This window comes from Cylas formicarius, unplaced genomic scaffold, assembly GCF_029955315.1.
Source record: "Cylas formicarius isolate icCylForm1 unplaced genomic scaffold, icCylForm1.1 PGA_scaffold_4__25_contigs__length_36172078, whole genome shotgun sequence".
Lineage (NCBI taxonomy): Eukaryota > Metazoa > Arthropoda > Insecta > Coleoptera > Brentidae > Cylas > Cylas formicarius.
In genome coordinates this window covers 31,896,593-31,911,951 of record NW_026844334.1, presented here as the reverse complement: position 1 = coordinate 31,911,951, position 15,359 = coordinate 31,896,593, and the positions used below count along the sequence as shown (strand labels likewise).

The window sequence follows — 15,359 nt, the reverse complement described above, 5'->3', positions numbered from 1 at the left end:
GGCATTTTTTTAAAAAGAACTTTGAGCCCACTGAAAAAAGCAAAGTGGATTTGCTACGTGGTTGTTTTTATCACGTTGGAGACTAGCACGATAAGCTTGCCTTTTTACGCTTCCTGCTAAGCCATCACATATTCCTTCGCCATGAGATGTAGCGAAAAAGTCAGCATCAACACCAAAATAGTTTTTATAATTAACTAAATTGGCAAAATTATATTTTAATAATAATTTAAACCAAGTTTTTAATCACACAATTTCATAATTCACTCGGCCCATTTTGAATCACATAAAATATTAGTATCACAATTAAAAATTATAATACTAAAATATTAACTAAAAAATACAACTCAATAGCACTTCAGCTTTAATTTTTAATAATTATTTCATGCTTTGCGTATAAACTTATGTCACGAATAGACAGGAATGACTTCTAAAATGATTTTCTTATTTACTGGGATACGCGAAAAACAAATGGAAATCGTAACGGAGCGGTTTTTCTTTCGTTAACTAAAGATGGAGTGGTGACTAGACGAGCAGTGAAATTTTCATCCGCAATCTTAAACTTAAATCGATAAAGCATGTGACCCATAAAAAAACATGATTTTTTTTTACCAAGAAATCAGTCAAATTTTCATTTGTTAACTTATAAGCTAGTTAATAATACGAAAATAAACAAATTATTGTTAAGCCATTAAGATATTCTTAAAGTATAGTCATTTGAACATAGATGCTGAAAATTTTATAAATTTATCTCTTACGGTTGATTTTTAATCCATTTTTTAATTACAATTTAAAATTTTCCTTCCAAAAAAAAAATCGTTAGAATCACAATTTTAAAAAATCGTTTGGGTGATCAATTTTTCATTATGAGGACTTATAAAAAATATATATAGATTAAATTTTTATGATCAAGTGGTAAATGTCGTGATCTTACTCTCATAAATAACGATTTCAAAACTGACAAAACAAAATTCTGTGTCAATTTACGACATCCCGCAATGCATTAGAGTAAAGGAATATATTTTTCATAAAACTTTAGTAGTTCAGATAATAATGAATAAACTTCTTCAAAATGATGATGATAGATATCTGCCCGCGGTAGATTCTCCCAGGATAACCTTAGCTCACAACCTAGAAGTTGCACCGAGTGCCTCATATTATTAGGTGACTCATATACTTTTCTCAAAACCTGCCCGCGATGGAGAAACTACATCGGTATGTAATTTAATAATAATAATAATAATAATAATAATAATAATAATAATAATAATAATAATAATAATAATAATAATAATAATAATAATAATAACAATAACAATAACAATAACAATAATAATAATAATAATAATAATAATAATGCAGAACAAAACCCTCTAGCCTATTCCAGGACACTGCACCCAACATAGAGGAACCGCCGTCAGTGTCACAAGTAAACAATTTCTGCAGGGAACTCTATGAGGCAGCGACACTATTACAAGTACACACTCCCGCACTGAACAACTACAGAAAGTATTGTCAAAACATACACCTTTAATACATCTGTCGGAAATGCTTAAAGTCACCGACCCTCTATTTCGTTGCATACAACACCTAATGTCGCTGTGGGGAACACGATTTTCCTTATCATCTGGAAAGGGTAAGTTCTCGATAGACCCTGTAAGTTTTCCAAGGCGCATTTTCTCGCTCCCTATCTCCTTGTCCCTTCGCAAGACTCGTGGACCGCCGCGAAATAGAACTCCGAAAGTCACTTACCTTTTTTTACATGGACGGCTTGAAGCTTTACGCAACTAGTCAAAAAGACCTACAACAATCTGTAAAAATTGTCCAAGAATATTCCAGAGATATAGCAAGGGAGTTTGGCCTTGATAGGTGTGCCGTGTTGACATTGCAGAGGTGCGGAAACCATCCAGAAAATAAGCAACTGTTTCACGGAGCAATACTGCGTCACCCTGAGGACAACGGACCATATAGGTATCTCGGGGTCGATGAACACGAACCACAAGACACCGAGAATGTAAAACTACTCTAAGAAGTAGGTATAGGCAGCCCCCACTGAAAACATGGCAATCAGAACTCTCCAGTATCAATAAAGTGGCCTCTAAGAATATGCTTGCGGTGCCGGTGCTTCTCTATTTCTTCGGCGTGGTGATGTGGAAAAGAGAAGAGTTGCGATACCTTCCACGAGATCAGGAACGGGCTTCCAATTCTGGAATGCATGACAGGCTTGTCTTGGGCGTTGCCTGCAAAATCGCCAATAGCGTGGACCCACTTCTGAGACTCGTGAGGGATCATGAAGCTGCCAATGTCGGAGCATTCCTCTGTGGAGCAGTAGGCCAAACGGCAGACCGTTTAGGTCTCACCTTCACATTAGTTGCAGATAACCAGCACTCCCTTACTAAACTTAACCCAGATGTCCTGAAATCCCAGATTAAGGGAGCAGAACAGCAAAAGCTCCAAGAAGACCACGTTAGTAAGCCGCAGCATGGATTGTTCTACAGGCACCTATCTAGGAGACTATCTTTCGGGTTCCTAAGATCTGCTAGCCTTAAGTCTGAGACTGGGAGATTTCTGCATGCTTGCCATGATAGAGTAATTAACATCCTTGCATACCGACAATTCCCTTATGTCTCTGACATTAGATGCGGGACCTGCCGTCAGCATCCCGAGACTCTTATACAGTTACTAGGAGCTTGCCTGGTACACCGGGGTTCGGGTTACATCTAAAGGTAGAATGCGGCTCCTCGGGTGCTTTACTATCACCTGAGGTATTCCTACGGCATTAATGAAACATCAGTGCCCCCATAGCTTCCAGGTTATTTAAACAGCAGTAGAAAACAACAACTGCCGCATCTACTGGAATTATGCTTTCCCCACTATAATAAGATGGGCATAGTTCTGTCGGAAAAACGAAGTAACTCGATGTTTGTCATAGAGTTCTCTACTCCAGTCGAAACCGACATGGAGATCTAAGAAAGAGAAAAGCGAGCGAAATATACAGAACCTGTTGGCGAGTTGCGCGGGTTATATGCCGAATGCACAGTTCACTTTTTGGTCCTAATCGTCGGCGTTTTGAGGGGAATGAGAAACACATTCCAGTCACTACATAAAATAAGTGTAAGTATGAGGTCTAGCTTGCAACTACTCCCATCTAACCACTCACCAATATTCAAGCAATCAAGCAATATTATTATCATTTAAATTAAAAATTTATATGGAGCAAGAAAAAACAGATATACTTGAATGTTTTTATCGAATTCTGAAAATCCAGTTCTGGCTCTTAGAGAGTATCAAAGAAAGTTTCCTGTAAGGCGGATTCGAGAGAAGAAGCTATTTCGAAAAATGTGTGCAAAGTTTAGGCAAAATGGTAGCCTTCTGCCAACGTCCAAGAAAAGAGCACAAGTTCTAATCCTCCACTCGTCAAGCCGCGTTGGAGTTGGATGTTAAAAGAACTAGCCTCAGAAATTGTTTAAAATTAAATAAGCGAAAACATATAAGTTTTTACCAGTGCATTATCTAGAAGAACGAAACTACGACACCAGATTACACAACTCCACACATATTTTAATATACATGCATTTCGCTGATAACGCCTTGTATCATATGATTTGGACCGCTGAGTTGATTTTTCATTAAAAAAAAACACACATTATTGGAATGATGAAAATAAGAAAAGGGTGTTAGAAATATAACGACAAGGTAGACGATCTGTGAAAGTGTGGTGGGGAATATACCGATCAAAGGTTATGGGGCAAATTTTCTTTCATGAAAACTACAAAATACAATTAATAGTAAATGAAATACCAGCTTGTGAACGTACTCAATTAATATGGCATATCACTAAATTCTTAAATCCAAATTACAAGTTTTGTATAGGACAATATCCAGATCCAAGTCCAGATCTTATCCCACTCGACTTTTTTTTATTTAGGACAATTTAAGATATGATATATAAAGAGAGATGGACTGTGGTAAGTGAACTACAAAGGCGTATTACAGAAGTTGTAGTCCAGCTAAATAACACCGATTTTATTTCAAATGATATAAACTATATAGAGGTTGTTTATACAACGTGCATTATTCAAAATGGTGGACATGTTGTAAACCTACTGTAGATTTTCTATTTTGTTTGTTTTGTTTCTTAGTTTTTACTTTAATTGTTACAGTTACTGTTGTTTGTTGCTTTTGCTTGATACTGTTACTTGTTTTAAATTTTTACACTTTTATCATAATTATACGTATTATTTTACATCGTTGACGATATAAAAAATAATGACGTTTTAATTTCCGAAACTTATAAATCTCTGTATTACCTTGCCTACAAAAAAGACCCATCCCCCGTTCCAAAAACCTTTAGAATTAATTAAAAAATAAGAATGACATGGTTTTTTAAAATTCTATAGTTAGGTGTCAGTATTTCAAAAACTATTTGATTAGCTATAGGACATGTATATACCAAATTATAGGCATTTTGACCCGCTTTGAGAAAAAGTATCAAAAACATTTTCGTCTCATTAAAAGAAAAATGAATATTGGAAATTGAAATAAAAAAAAAGTCTTTTAATTAATTAATTAACTAAGTCTTCTAAAAATATGTTTAAAATTTGATCAAGTAGTTATTACTGCCAGCCGTGCGATACCATATTTTCTAAGAACATAATTTTGCATAAAAAAATATATAATCTCAATTTCTGTCTAAACTACACAAAATTCGAATAAGTAGTTTCTATAATAGTTACCTTTATGTTTGGCAAGAATTCTAAAAATATCAAAATATATAGGGTGTTCCGTTTAAAATTTTAAAACTAATGTCGGTCCAGCACCTATCGGACACCCTGTATATATAAAAAATAAATAATTTAAAAATTTAAAGTTTGAAACCATAAAACTTTTGTATGAACTTTTCTTTTCCTAAAATCAGTAGTTCCTGAGAAAAGGAAGAGGCCCCTAATAAAGTGTCCACCCTCTACATAAAAGTAGCTGAAATCGAGTTGCCAGTTTAAGCCAAATTTGAGTATGAAATAGAGACATGATCAAACAGCCTCAATCCATAACAAAACCTATACAGTTGTTTTGTAATTTTTGGGGACTTTCTCAGTCTTGACGAGGAAATGCAGGCCAATAAAACACACTGCAGAATGTCAATGCGACGTAGTTTCGATTTTACTGGAAGCTTAAGCAACAAATATAAGATCTTAAGATTGCAATAACTTTGTTGGACGCGATACACGATGTTTAAATCTCAATGTGTTATAAAAAAATACATGGATTAAATTTAACTTTATGACAGTTGTATTATTTAAAGCAGTATCGTTGTTATTTGCAAACAAAACGAGCTTAGATTAAGAGTTGCTAAGATAAGGTCTGTGTGCAAGGGAGATGTTATTTATAATTTTTACATCATACTTTATTTGATATTCTGGAAACCCGTGAAGTTAAAACTGAGACGCAAGCTGAGATGGTGAAGATAATGACAGAAGTGAGAGTTGGTAAAGGGAGAACGAAACACAGACAAACAAAGATTCTGTGATTTGGTATTTTTGATATTTTTGTAATTATAAGGACCAAACTATGTTACATTACATAACATTCTAAAAATTGAAATTGCGACGCCCCTGAAAGTAAAATATTGAAAGTGGTGGCCGTGGGGAATAATATACCAATATACAATGTGTACTAAAAATCAGAGTTGTCACTATTTCTTAATAGAAAAATCATTAAAACAAACATCTGGTCATCAGATGGGAATTTTAATATTGTTCTTTTTATTGAGTTCCAAGTTCTTCTGGCACCAATAGAGGTGAGATTTGAAGAGCTTCAAACACTTGAGAATGCAAAAAAGATTCAACAGAAAAACTTCCTTCCCATAGTATATTACAGTAGATAAGTTAGCTTTGGTTAATAAAATGATGAAAACCCACTTGTATTTTCCTGTTTCTTTATTATGCAAAATAGGGGCACTCCTGGTGGTGGCTTATGACTTCAACTCGACTTTGCCAATAAAAGATTTGCCTTCGACGTTGTGTACAAGCCATATTTAGTTACGTACACTTTTTTCGTAACTTCGAAACTGTATTATCGGAACTCGTACTATCGATGATATATTTTGTGTGGGAGATTTTAATGTTAACTTATTTAGTATTGAAAAACCGGAAATAAAATTCGTGTCTACCTTTTCTAAGAGTTTTGGAGTTTATCAGTTGGTTAATCGGCAAAACCAGAATTAATTTATAGAATGCAACCATAATGAGTTACACGATAACAACCAACAAATACCTAGTTTCACTTATCGAAACTGAATCGGTGGAATAACAAAGCACAACAAAATTAATATTTTTCGACTCCCTTCTCTAAAACATCTAATTATACACCGATCTAGCGAATGGAAGGTGTCATTTTACCAGTCGTTTATTAAACTCGTGACTTAAATGCCGTTTACCACATTTCTTGCATAATATACTATAAAATAGAATACAAGCTGTAAATTATGGACATCAAACTTCTGAAGTCTCGCATTTGAGAAAGGGAATTCCACAGGATTCTGTACTATTACCTAAAATATTTTCTATTTAATCTTCAAATTTTCAATCTGCTTTTTTTTCCTGTGGTTGATACCTTTTTGCAGATGATACTCAGCAGTGGTAGTAATAAACTATGATTTGTGTCAAATAGGCGAATTTTTGAAAAAAAACATTTAAACCTGCATAACAGCAAATCCAAGAAAAGTATTTCTGGTAGTAAAGTAAAACTTTCCTCGCCGAATTAATAATAGTTAATAATATTTTTATTAAATTTAACTCCCATAATAAAAAAATGGGTTCACATATGGACTAAGGCCTAAGATTCGCAGTTCAATTATTATCTTAATAATAATAATAACTATTAAAAAAATCATCCTTTAAGGCATTGTTAATTAAGATTTTGAACCTACAAAAGCAAACCCAGCGAAGCGAAATTAGACGATTTTTTCTGCACATGTGCGATGCTGTTTTGGATTGTTCTACTATTCATAGCAATATGATATGAAAATATCATACTAGAACATCCTTTAAGTAAAAGTTTTCTATGGTGGTATAGATACGTGGACGATGTCTTTGCTTGCTTTTTTGGAACGGATAGACAATTGAATTCTTTTTTAAATTACATTAACTCGATACATAATCGTATAAAATTCACTATCGAGATTGAACAGGATAACTCTATTAATTTTTTAGTACTTAACTATTACGAAAGTGCAAAACAAATTAGATTTTTCAATATATCATAAACCTTCACACACGGACACAGTCATACATAACAGCTCAAATCACCCTTATACACACAAAATGGCTGCATTTAACTTATTTATACACAGACTTCTTAATACGCCACTCTCAACAGAAAATTACAAGAAAGAACATCATCAGAATCATTAAACAAATTGAACTGAACAATGGCTACAATCCGTCCATTATAGATAAAATTATAAATAAAAAACAAATACAGACAACAGTAAACACTATTTATCCGAAACCAAATACAAAACACGAACGATTTAAAACAATTACATACATAGGAGAACCCAGTGAAAAAGTTTCTAAACGTTTGCCAAATTGTGGTTTAAAACTAGCTTTGAGAACTAACAACACAATAGGAAAATATTTAAAAAGCAATAAAACAAAATGTCCAAAATCCCAAAAAGCAGGTGTCTGCAGGTTGAAATGTGGATCTTGTTCTAAAATTTAGATTGGACAAAAAGGTGGATCCTTCAAGAAACGCATTAACGAACATATAAGAGCGTTTAAAAACAATGGTCTAGATTCTAATTATGCTACACACTTAAACACAGAAAAACACATTTTTGACGACAATTTTGATATATTACACACAGCCACAAAAAGTAGAAAATTAAATTTATTGGAAGCCATGGAGATTAACAAAATGAGACATTCAAATGTATTGCTTAACGATCAATTAGATTTAAATACCTCTCCTTTATTGAACTTAAATTCTCGCAACAACATCCATTAAGGTTTTATGGTCATTTTTCGGTATATATAGTAGCAGGTAGTTTGTAAATATTACATTAGATAAAGACACGGTGTTGTCGAAACAATTGTCATGTCATAATATATAATTTCGTGAAAATCTGAACTTTTAGTTCTTATTTATTTTGATTTTTATACCTACCTGTGTTTAATATTCTTTGATTTGGTATACTACTTAGTTTAAGTATATTAGTAATCATTCTTATTGCGTGTGTAATACAGCGTGTGTTGAATCGTGTGCGAATTATGCAAAATATGTGCGAGTCTAGTGTATCTCAGGAGATGCTCCCGCCCAAATGTAGAAAACACTATTCTATTGAGACTAAGGAAGTTATAAACAATGTTTATTTGACTTTCATTGGACGTGGTGCCAGCAAGCAAGCATCTTTAGAAGAAACGGCCACATTGACGAAATTTCGACATCAACTGTATGGAAAATTGTGAATAATTCCATTTCAGCGAGGAAAAAAAGAAGCGATGCTGACATTTTCTCGAGTGTAGATGAAAGTGATCAAGATATAATACGGCGTAAAATTTACCAGTTATACGAGGAACAAAGCGTGGCTACATTAGATATCTTAATTGGGAGGCTTAAAAAAAAAGCGATGTTAAATTTGGCAGAACTACCTTATGGAAGTGTATTCAATACTTGGGTTTTAGATTTAAAAAAATTGACAAAAGGCAAGTTTTAATGGAATCTTTTAGAATTCGGAAATGGCGACTGGAATATGTAGAAAAAATTAGGATTTACAGAGAACAACAAAGGCCAATTATTTACTTGGATGAAACCTAGTTAGACAGTTATGATACCCCGGAAAAGGGTTGGGTTGACTCAACTGATAAGTGTAAAACAAACAAACAAACAAATAACTATTTTGCATGCTGGCTCTAAAGATGGTTGGATTCTAAATGGACTTTCCCTGTCTGCGAAAAATATTAAAGATTCTTTTCTGGATTACCATGAAGACACCACCGCTGATTTATTTGAAAGTTGATTTAAAAACAAACTAGTTGCAAACATTCCTCCTAATAGCGTAATTACAATGGACAATGCAAGTTATCACAGTAGACGGTTGACTAAAACCCCTTCCTCATGTGACACAAACGCAACAATCCAAAACTGCATGTATGATAACGATATTTCTTTTCACGAAGATTATACCAAAAAGCAATTAATTGACGTTCTACAAAGCTTGATCCTACAATAGGAATACGTCTGTGATAATTATGCAAAAAATCTAGGGTATACATGGTTAAGGCTTCCACCTTACCACTGTATATTTAATCCCATTGAACATGTTTAGCACCAACTGAAATCTGCCATTCGTCGTAATAATTCCACCTTACCACTGTATATTTAATCCCATTGAACATGTTTAGCACCAACTGAAATCTGCCATTCGTCGTAATAATGTTTTTCCCCGTGTTAACTCCTATGTCCTCAAACTTATAGAAACCGAAGTTTTTAACATCCCTCTACAAAGTTAGGCAAATGCTGTTAAACATATAGAAAAAGCAGAACAATCGTATAATTGCAAATAATAAAGAACAAATATTAATTAGAACAGGTGATAATAGCTATAGTGATACTGACATATTATGTGAATAATTTTAAGTAATTTAAGTAGGTAATAAAAATAATTTGTAATTTTGTATCTTTCCTAACAAAACCCCAAATAATTAAATTCTAAGCAAAGTACGGACCTGTTCGGTCATATTTCATTCTTACAGCTTTCCCGGGTCTTTCCTTAATTCGTATCAGTTAGTCAGTTTCTTATATCTATGAACATACCATACTTCCTATTGTCGAATAATTGAAATCTCAGCTGTTCTGAGGAGCAAAGGGTGGGGATCGCTAAGAGTAGGCATCACGTGATGTTTTTATGCGCGAAAAAGTTGTGCAGCAGCGATTTTTATGAATAAAAAGCTGATTATTGTTCAAATTGTAAGATTTGTGAAAATCATAAAAATAAGAGCACAGAATTTTTCGCGATTTAGAAAAAAAAGTATCGTATCGTAGTATTAAACCTTCAATTAGAGGATCCTGCATTGGTGAGGGGAAAGTTTCATGCTTTATTTAATTTTCTCACAAACCTAGCACCTATACATTTATAACACTCGTATACCATACGATATTATAAAGTGCTCTCGCCGCCTGTGCCAACCTGTGCTCGCATTAATGGGCAATCTCTCCCGAAATATCCGATATTTAAGGGCGACGTGAAGGCAAATAAGTAAATAAGACCGGCCGTCTGCTCGTCGCGCTTCGAAACTGAGCCCGCTTCGCCTTATTAGCAAAATGCCTGGCAGATTGATTTCAAAATAGATTATGAAACTTGCCAAGGGCTTAAATTGTGCCCCCGGAGGAAGCTGCTGTCTCTAGCGGCTGACCGTTAAGTCTATCAGGAAACCAATATTTTCAAGGAGATTGTTTTAATGCCGAGTTTCCGGGAAATGTCGAACGTTCACAGACTGATTGCTTAATAGACCAAACTAAAAAATTAATTTTCTCTCAAGTAAGTAATGGACTAATCCGTTAGGCGGGGATTTTGATAAAATTTTGCACTTCAGTTTTATAATATTGGTAGCGCTCAAACAGGGAAATAATATTTAAGATATTTCCGAAATAATTATTGATGTAAAAGGCACAAAACTTAACGGATTCTCTTTTGATATTATTTTCTTCTTTATTCGGAACAATGAAAGAGATAAAATATTCTTAAAATAGTGAATAGGGTAGAGTGTTGTAACATGAAAAAAATGTTTCAAAACAACTAAACTAAACAGAGCAAAATCGACTTACACTTCAAGGACTCGATTTTTGAAAAACATTTAATGGTTAAAACCGCATGGCGCATCTTACCTACCAACCGAGATATAGACCGTTTTTCAATTTTCGTCTCTTTTGAAAATTGTCCGTAACGTTTTTACTAGTGCAAATTTTGGATGCGGATAAAAAATGTTTTTTTAAGCAAATGCAGTGGCGTAATCTTTCTTAATTTATGTAGCAATCATAGTTTGCTATGGTCTTAAAGAATACGCGTATCTAGCCTTTTTCAATCATATATGTTTGTTGATATCTGTGATGAAAAAATGCGGAAATATAGGGTCATCTAAAACCATAATTCATCATTTTACTGGCCAAACTTAAGCTTTAAATGTATCAAAATTATAAAAAGCATGATATCATTAAGTGTAACATTTTGTGAAACTAATACGCAGAGATCTTTATTTCAATACATATCCAGAGAGGCACCAACCGGATAAGCGAATATTCAAGACGTCAAAAAATAGTTCAACCAATTACAGAAGTTTCAATAGTAGGGGCAAAATCAAAACCACCTGAATGAAGAACGAAATCTGGGATTTGAATAAAATTCGAGAACGATTGGAAAATCCTAGCTGAGGCAACAAATTTTTTGACTTTTTTACAAAAACATCAATTCAAGCCAAATCGTACCTTGATTTTCACAAATCTTATAATTTGAACAATAATCAACTTTTTATTCATAAAAATCGATTTTATCAGTCATGGTTATGCTTCTGCACGACTTTTTTGCGCATAAAAACATCACGTGATGCCACCAAATACCGATGCGGGTAGAAAAATACAATTTTGCAACTGGTTTCTCGGAAATTCAACATTTAACAATTCCTATCGCTGAAAATCCTCATTCCGTAGTAGATTTATTTAAAAAAATATTTGAACACGTCACACCATTCTCCTTCTAGAGGAAGAGCAAAGAGCATTTAACAAAAGAGATTTTAATGTGTCTTAGATTTAAAACATTACTAATTCTAGAAAATTTTGCAGAAACCGGATTTTAAAAGTAAATAAAATAACTACTCCCCTTGGTGGCTATATCACAAACTCAAAAATAATTTCCAGCATATTCTCTGGAACCATTTATTAATACTTTACCTTGGTGCCCGACTGGGACATCATGTAATGCGAGCATCTGCTAAATTTACAACAAACCTGACGACAAGGATCCCTATTTTCTTACCTGACGAATATCACTTCTTAAAAAGTCATATTATATATAGGCTTAACGATTATGTGTTGCGTTAATGTGTTCAATGATGCTTTTGAAAGGGGGTATTTGTAGTAGGCTTGGGTTAATTTTTCAAAGAAACTTCCACATGCTACTGTAGTGCTTTTTACAAAACTTCTTGATTCCTCCTGCGTCGGTTTTTGCTTAATCGAAATTGCTGACGTTTCGCCAATCATCCTGTTGGCTTCTTCTTCCAGTTTCAGTCAAGCTCTGAAGAAGCCAGCAGGATGATTGGCGAAACGTCAGCAAAAACCGACGCAGGAGGAATCTAGAATTTTTGTAAAATAGGCTTGGGTTTTCCGTCTGAATGCTAGTCGCAGATCTTGTAATTTTCTGTAGTTGTAAAAATAGAATTTTACGAGAAAATCTGTATTTCCTATATTCGGAATTACATATATATTAACATTCGGAATCTTTCTAACTCTGAATATTGTTTTTCATTTATTTACATATACATATAGATAACCAAGACTGAAAAGGAATATCAATAATAATTTATAGTGCTTCATATACACTATATGGTTAATGTTTTTATTTTATATGCACTATATGAAGTATATGTAATATTTTTAGAGCCACAAGAAAATAATAAAATTGCTGAAACATATATTGTATAATAAATTAATTTTCTATAAACCCAGCACAAAAAACCAATTAATTAGATACTAATTTTAACTTTAGATATTAGACAGTGCAGTATAACGAGCCCAAGAGGTGTTATAGAAGGCCTTCAGTTTAGACGCATCATTTGAGCATGTGCTAATTTGCGAAGGTGTTGAAATGTACCGCTGGTTTCATGGAAAACTGCTACGACTCTTAAAGCACTTGTTTTCAAAGTTTTGAGCGGCATTGTAGGCCACCATGTCATTTTCATGCAAACGTCTTCCCTGTCGTCGTCACTGTCAATTTAAAAAAATGTCAGCATGTCAACATTAGTTGCGCCCTGGATCTTATCTTAGATTATAATATTAAACAGGCAGTAATTGTCTCCGATTCCAGAAGTGCCCTGCAGAGCTTCGGATGCAGTGCGGTTGAAGCCTCCAACAGCTACATACTACTAGATATTAAAGCAAAGATTATTATATATATATATATATATATATATATATATATATATATATATATATATATATATATATATATATATATATATATATATATATATATATATATATATATTATGCTGGATTCCAAGACATTCGGGGATAAGATATAATGAAACGGTGGATAGAATAGCCTCAGAAGCCAGACTTTTAGACCCGCTGAATTTAAGGCCCCCTTTCAGTGAATTTATCCCGATAATTAGAGCAAAGATGTGGCATATCTGGACCATCAAGTGGAAAGATTGGGGCCGTTCAAAGGGCAGACTTTATAGTGCAGCTTATAAGACCCCTCCAACAGTTCCATGATTCCACAAATTGCAGCTGTCCAGAAAGGAGATTACAACAGTGTGCAGAATGAGGAGTAATCATTGTAGTTCCCCAGCACATCTTTACAAGATACACGTAAAACCATCTAATCGGTGTGCTTGTGGAGAGGTGGGAGATATTGAACATATTTTGTTTGATTGTGCTCTGCAGTGGAATAACTCCCAAATTTTGTATGAGTCCCTCATTGAGGCCAGCTTACCCGCTCCTATTAGTGCCTTTTCTGCACTTTTTCACCCTGGATGTATGGATTTTGTTGCACGACTTGTGGTTAGATCCCTTGATGCATGTGGTATCTGCTTATAACCGCTTTTGGATTTGCTAGCTCATGGTTTATGGGTTGGTTTTAATCATTATGTATATTAGCTAGAATTTCAAAGAAGAACTCCTTCGCTGGAGAAGATCCGAAAATCCTTGACATTTAGAACTTTAAAGTTTAGTCTCCTTCGCTGGAGAAGATCCGAATTTTCCAATAAGACAATTGTCGAAAACATATGAAGGACAATGGTGAAATGGCTGTACCGAAGACATTTTATGCTTCAAAACATCGACGAGCTATAGCAAGGTATTCAGGTAGTATAAGAAGAATCATCGCTTGAAGAAAGCTTCATAACTCTTTTCAACATTTTATCGTAAGAGATGGATACATATTTCTTGTAATTATGAATAGAAATACGCGCTCTTACGCCTTTGGATAAAACAGTTGAAGAAACAGTTGATTTGAACCATTCGATATCCATAAGCGAAAAAAATGGATGTCAAAACAAACTTTGTTTGATCAAAATATGATGATAGCCTGATGTGTATACTGCTCAAAATATAATTTACAAGGCGTAACAGTTTTTTTTTATGAAACTAGCTGTACGTATTGGTCGTGTCTTAGATCATGTTCGACTTTAATATCATCAATATTAAGTCAGAAGTGGAACTTTACTTTTTTGTTTTTTTCTTGTCCTAATGAAACAAAGCCACATCAGTCCTCATATTGAAGATAATTTAAAATAATATATTATAATAATCAAAATAACCAATAACTGTGCAATTCAAAACCCATGCTAATAGCTACGGATTGCAGAAAAGATGGATAACTATCTAATTAATTTTATTTCAAAATAAGCTATATTTTTAAATATAACAAGCACTGTCTTTATCTATAGTAAGGCAAACATCAGGCCAGGACTTTTGGACAACATCCAAAAACAAGTCTGTTTGGCAGGACGACAACTTTTGTCATAAAAAAAACATCTCCAACTTAAATGTATTAAAATGATAATGAGAGGGTAGAATGAACAGGGCCCATACACCGCTACTTCGATTTTGAAAGACTTGAGCTTTAAAATAGCAAAGATACGTTTGATGAAAACCGCAAATAACGATTTAATTTAACTTCAAAACTGACCGTAATTGTCGGGTTTTTACATCATATTCACATAGGCCAGGAATATGAAAGAAACAAAGTAGAGTAACAATTGTTTCTTATTTTTCAATATAATCCCCCTTAACTTTAATACACTTATTACATCTCTTCATTAACAACTCAATTCCTTTAAAAAAATATTCTTTCGGTTTGTCTGCAAAATGAGCTAAAACAGCCTCTTTTAACTCAACTTCGTCGTTAAACCGTAGTCCACGTAAGTCCTTTTTCAAATATCCAAACAAATAATAGTCGCTGGGCGCCATATCTGATGTATAGGGAGGATGATCTCTCTGTTGGAACCCACACTCTAAAATGGCAACTTGTGCAACACCAGCAGTATGGACAGGTGCATTATCGTGCAAAAGACGTCTCTGGTCAGTTTTCCTCGACGTTTTACACGTATGCAGTCTCGCAATTTATGTAATAATGTGACGTAGTA

At 33.9% G+C, this 15,359-nt stretch overlaps 1 protein-coding gene across 3 annotated transcripts in view; it reads right to left on the bottom strand.

The window, feature by feature from the left end:
- LOC132701180 (synaptic vesicular amine transporter) overlaps positions 1 to 15,359 on the bottom strand; it is a 241,218-nt gene that overhangs the window by 84,670 nt on the left and 141,189 nt on the right. The gene's annotated exons all lie outside the window — the stretch shown is intronic.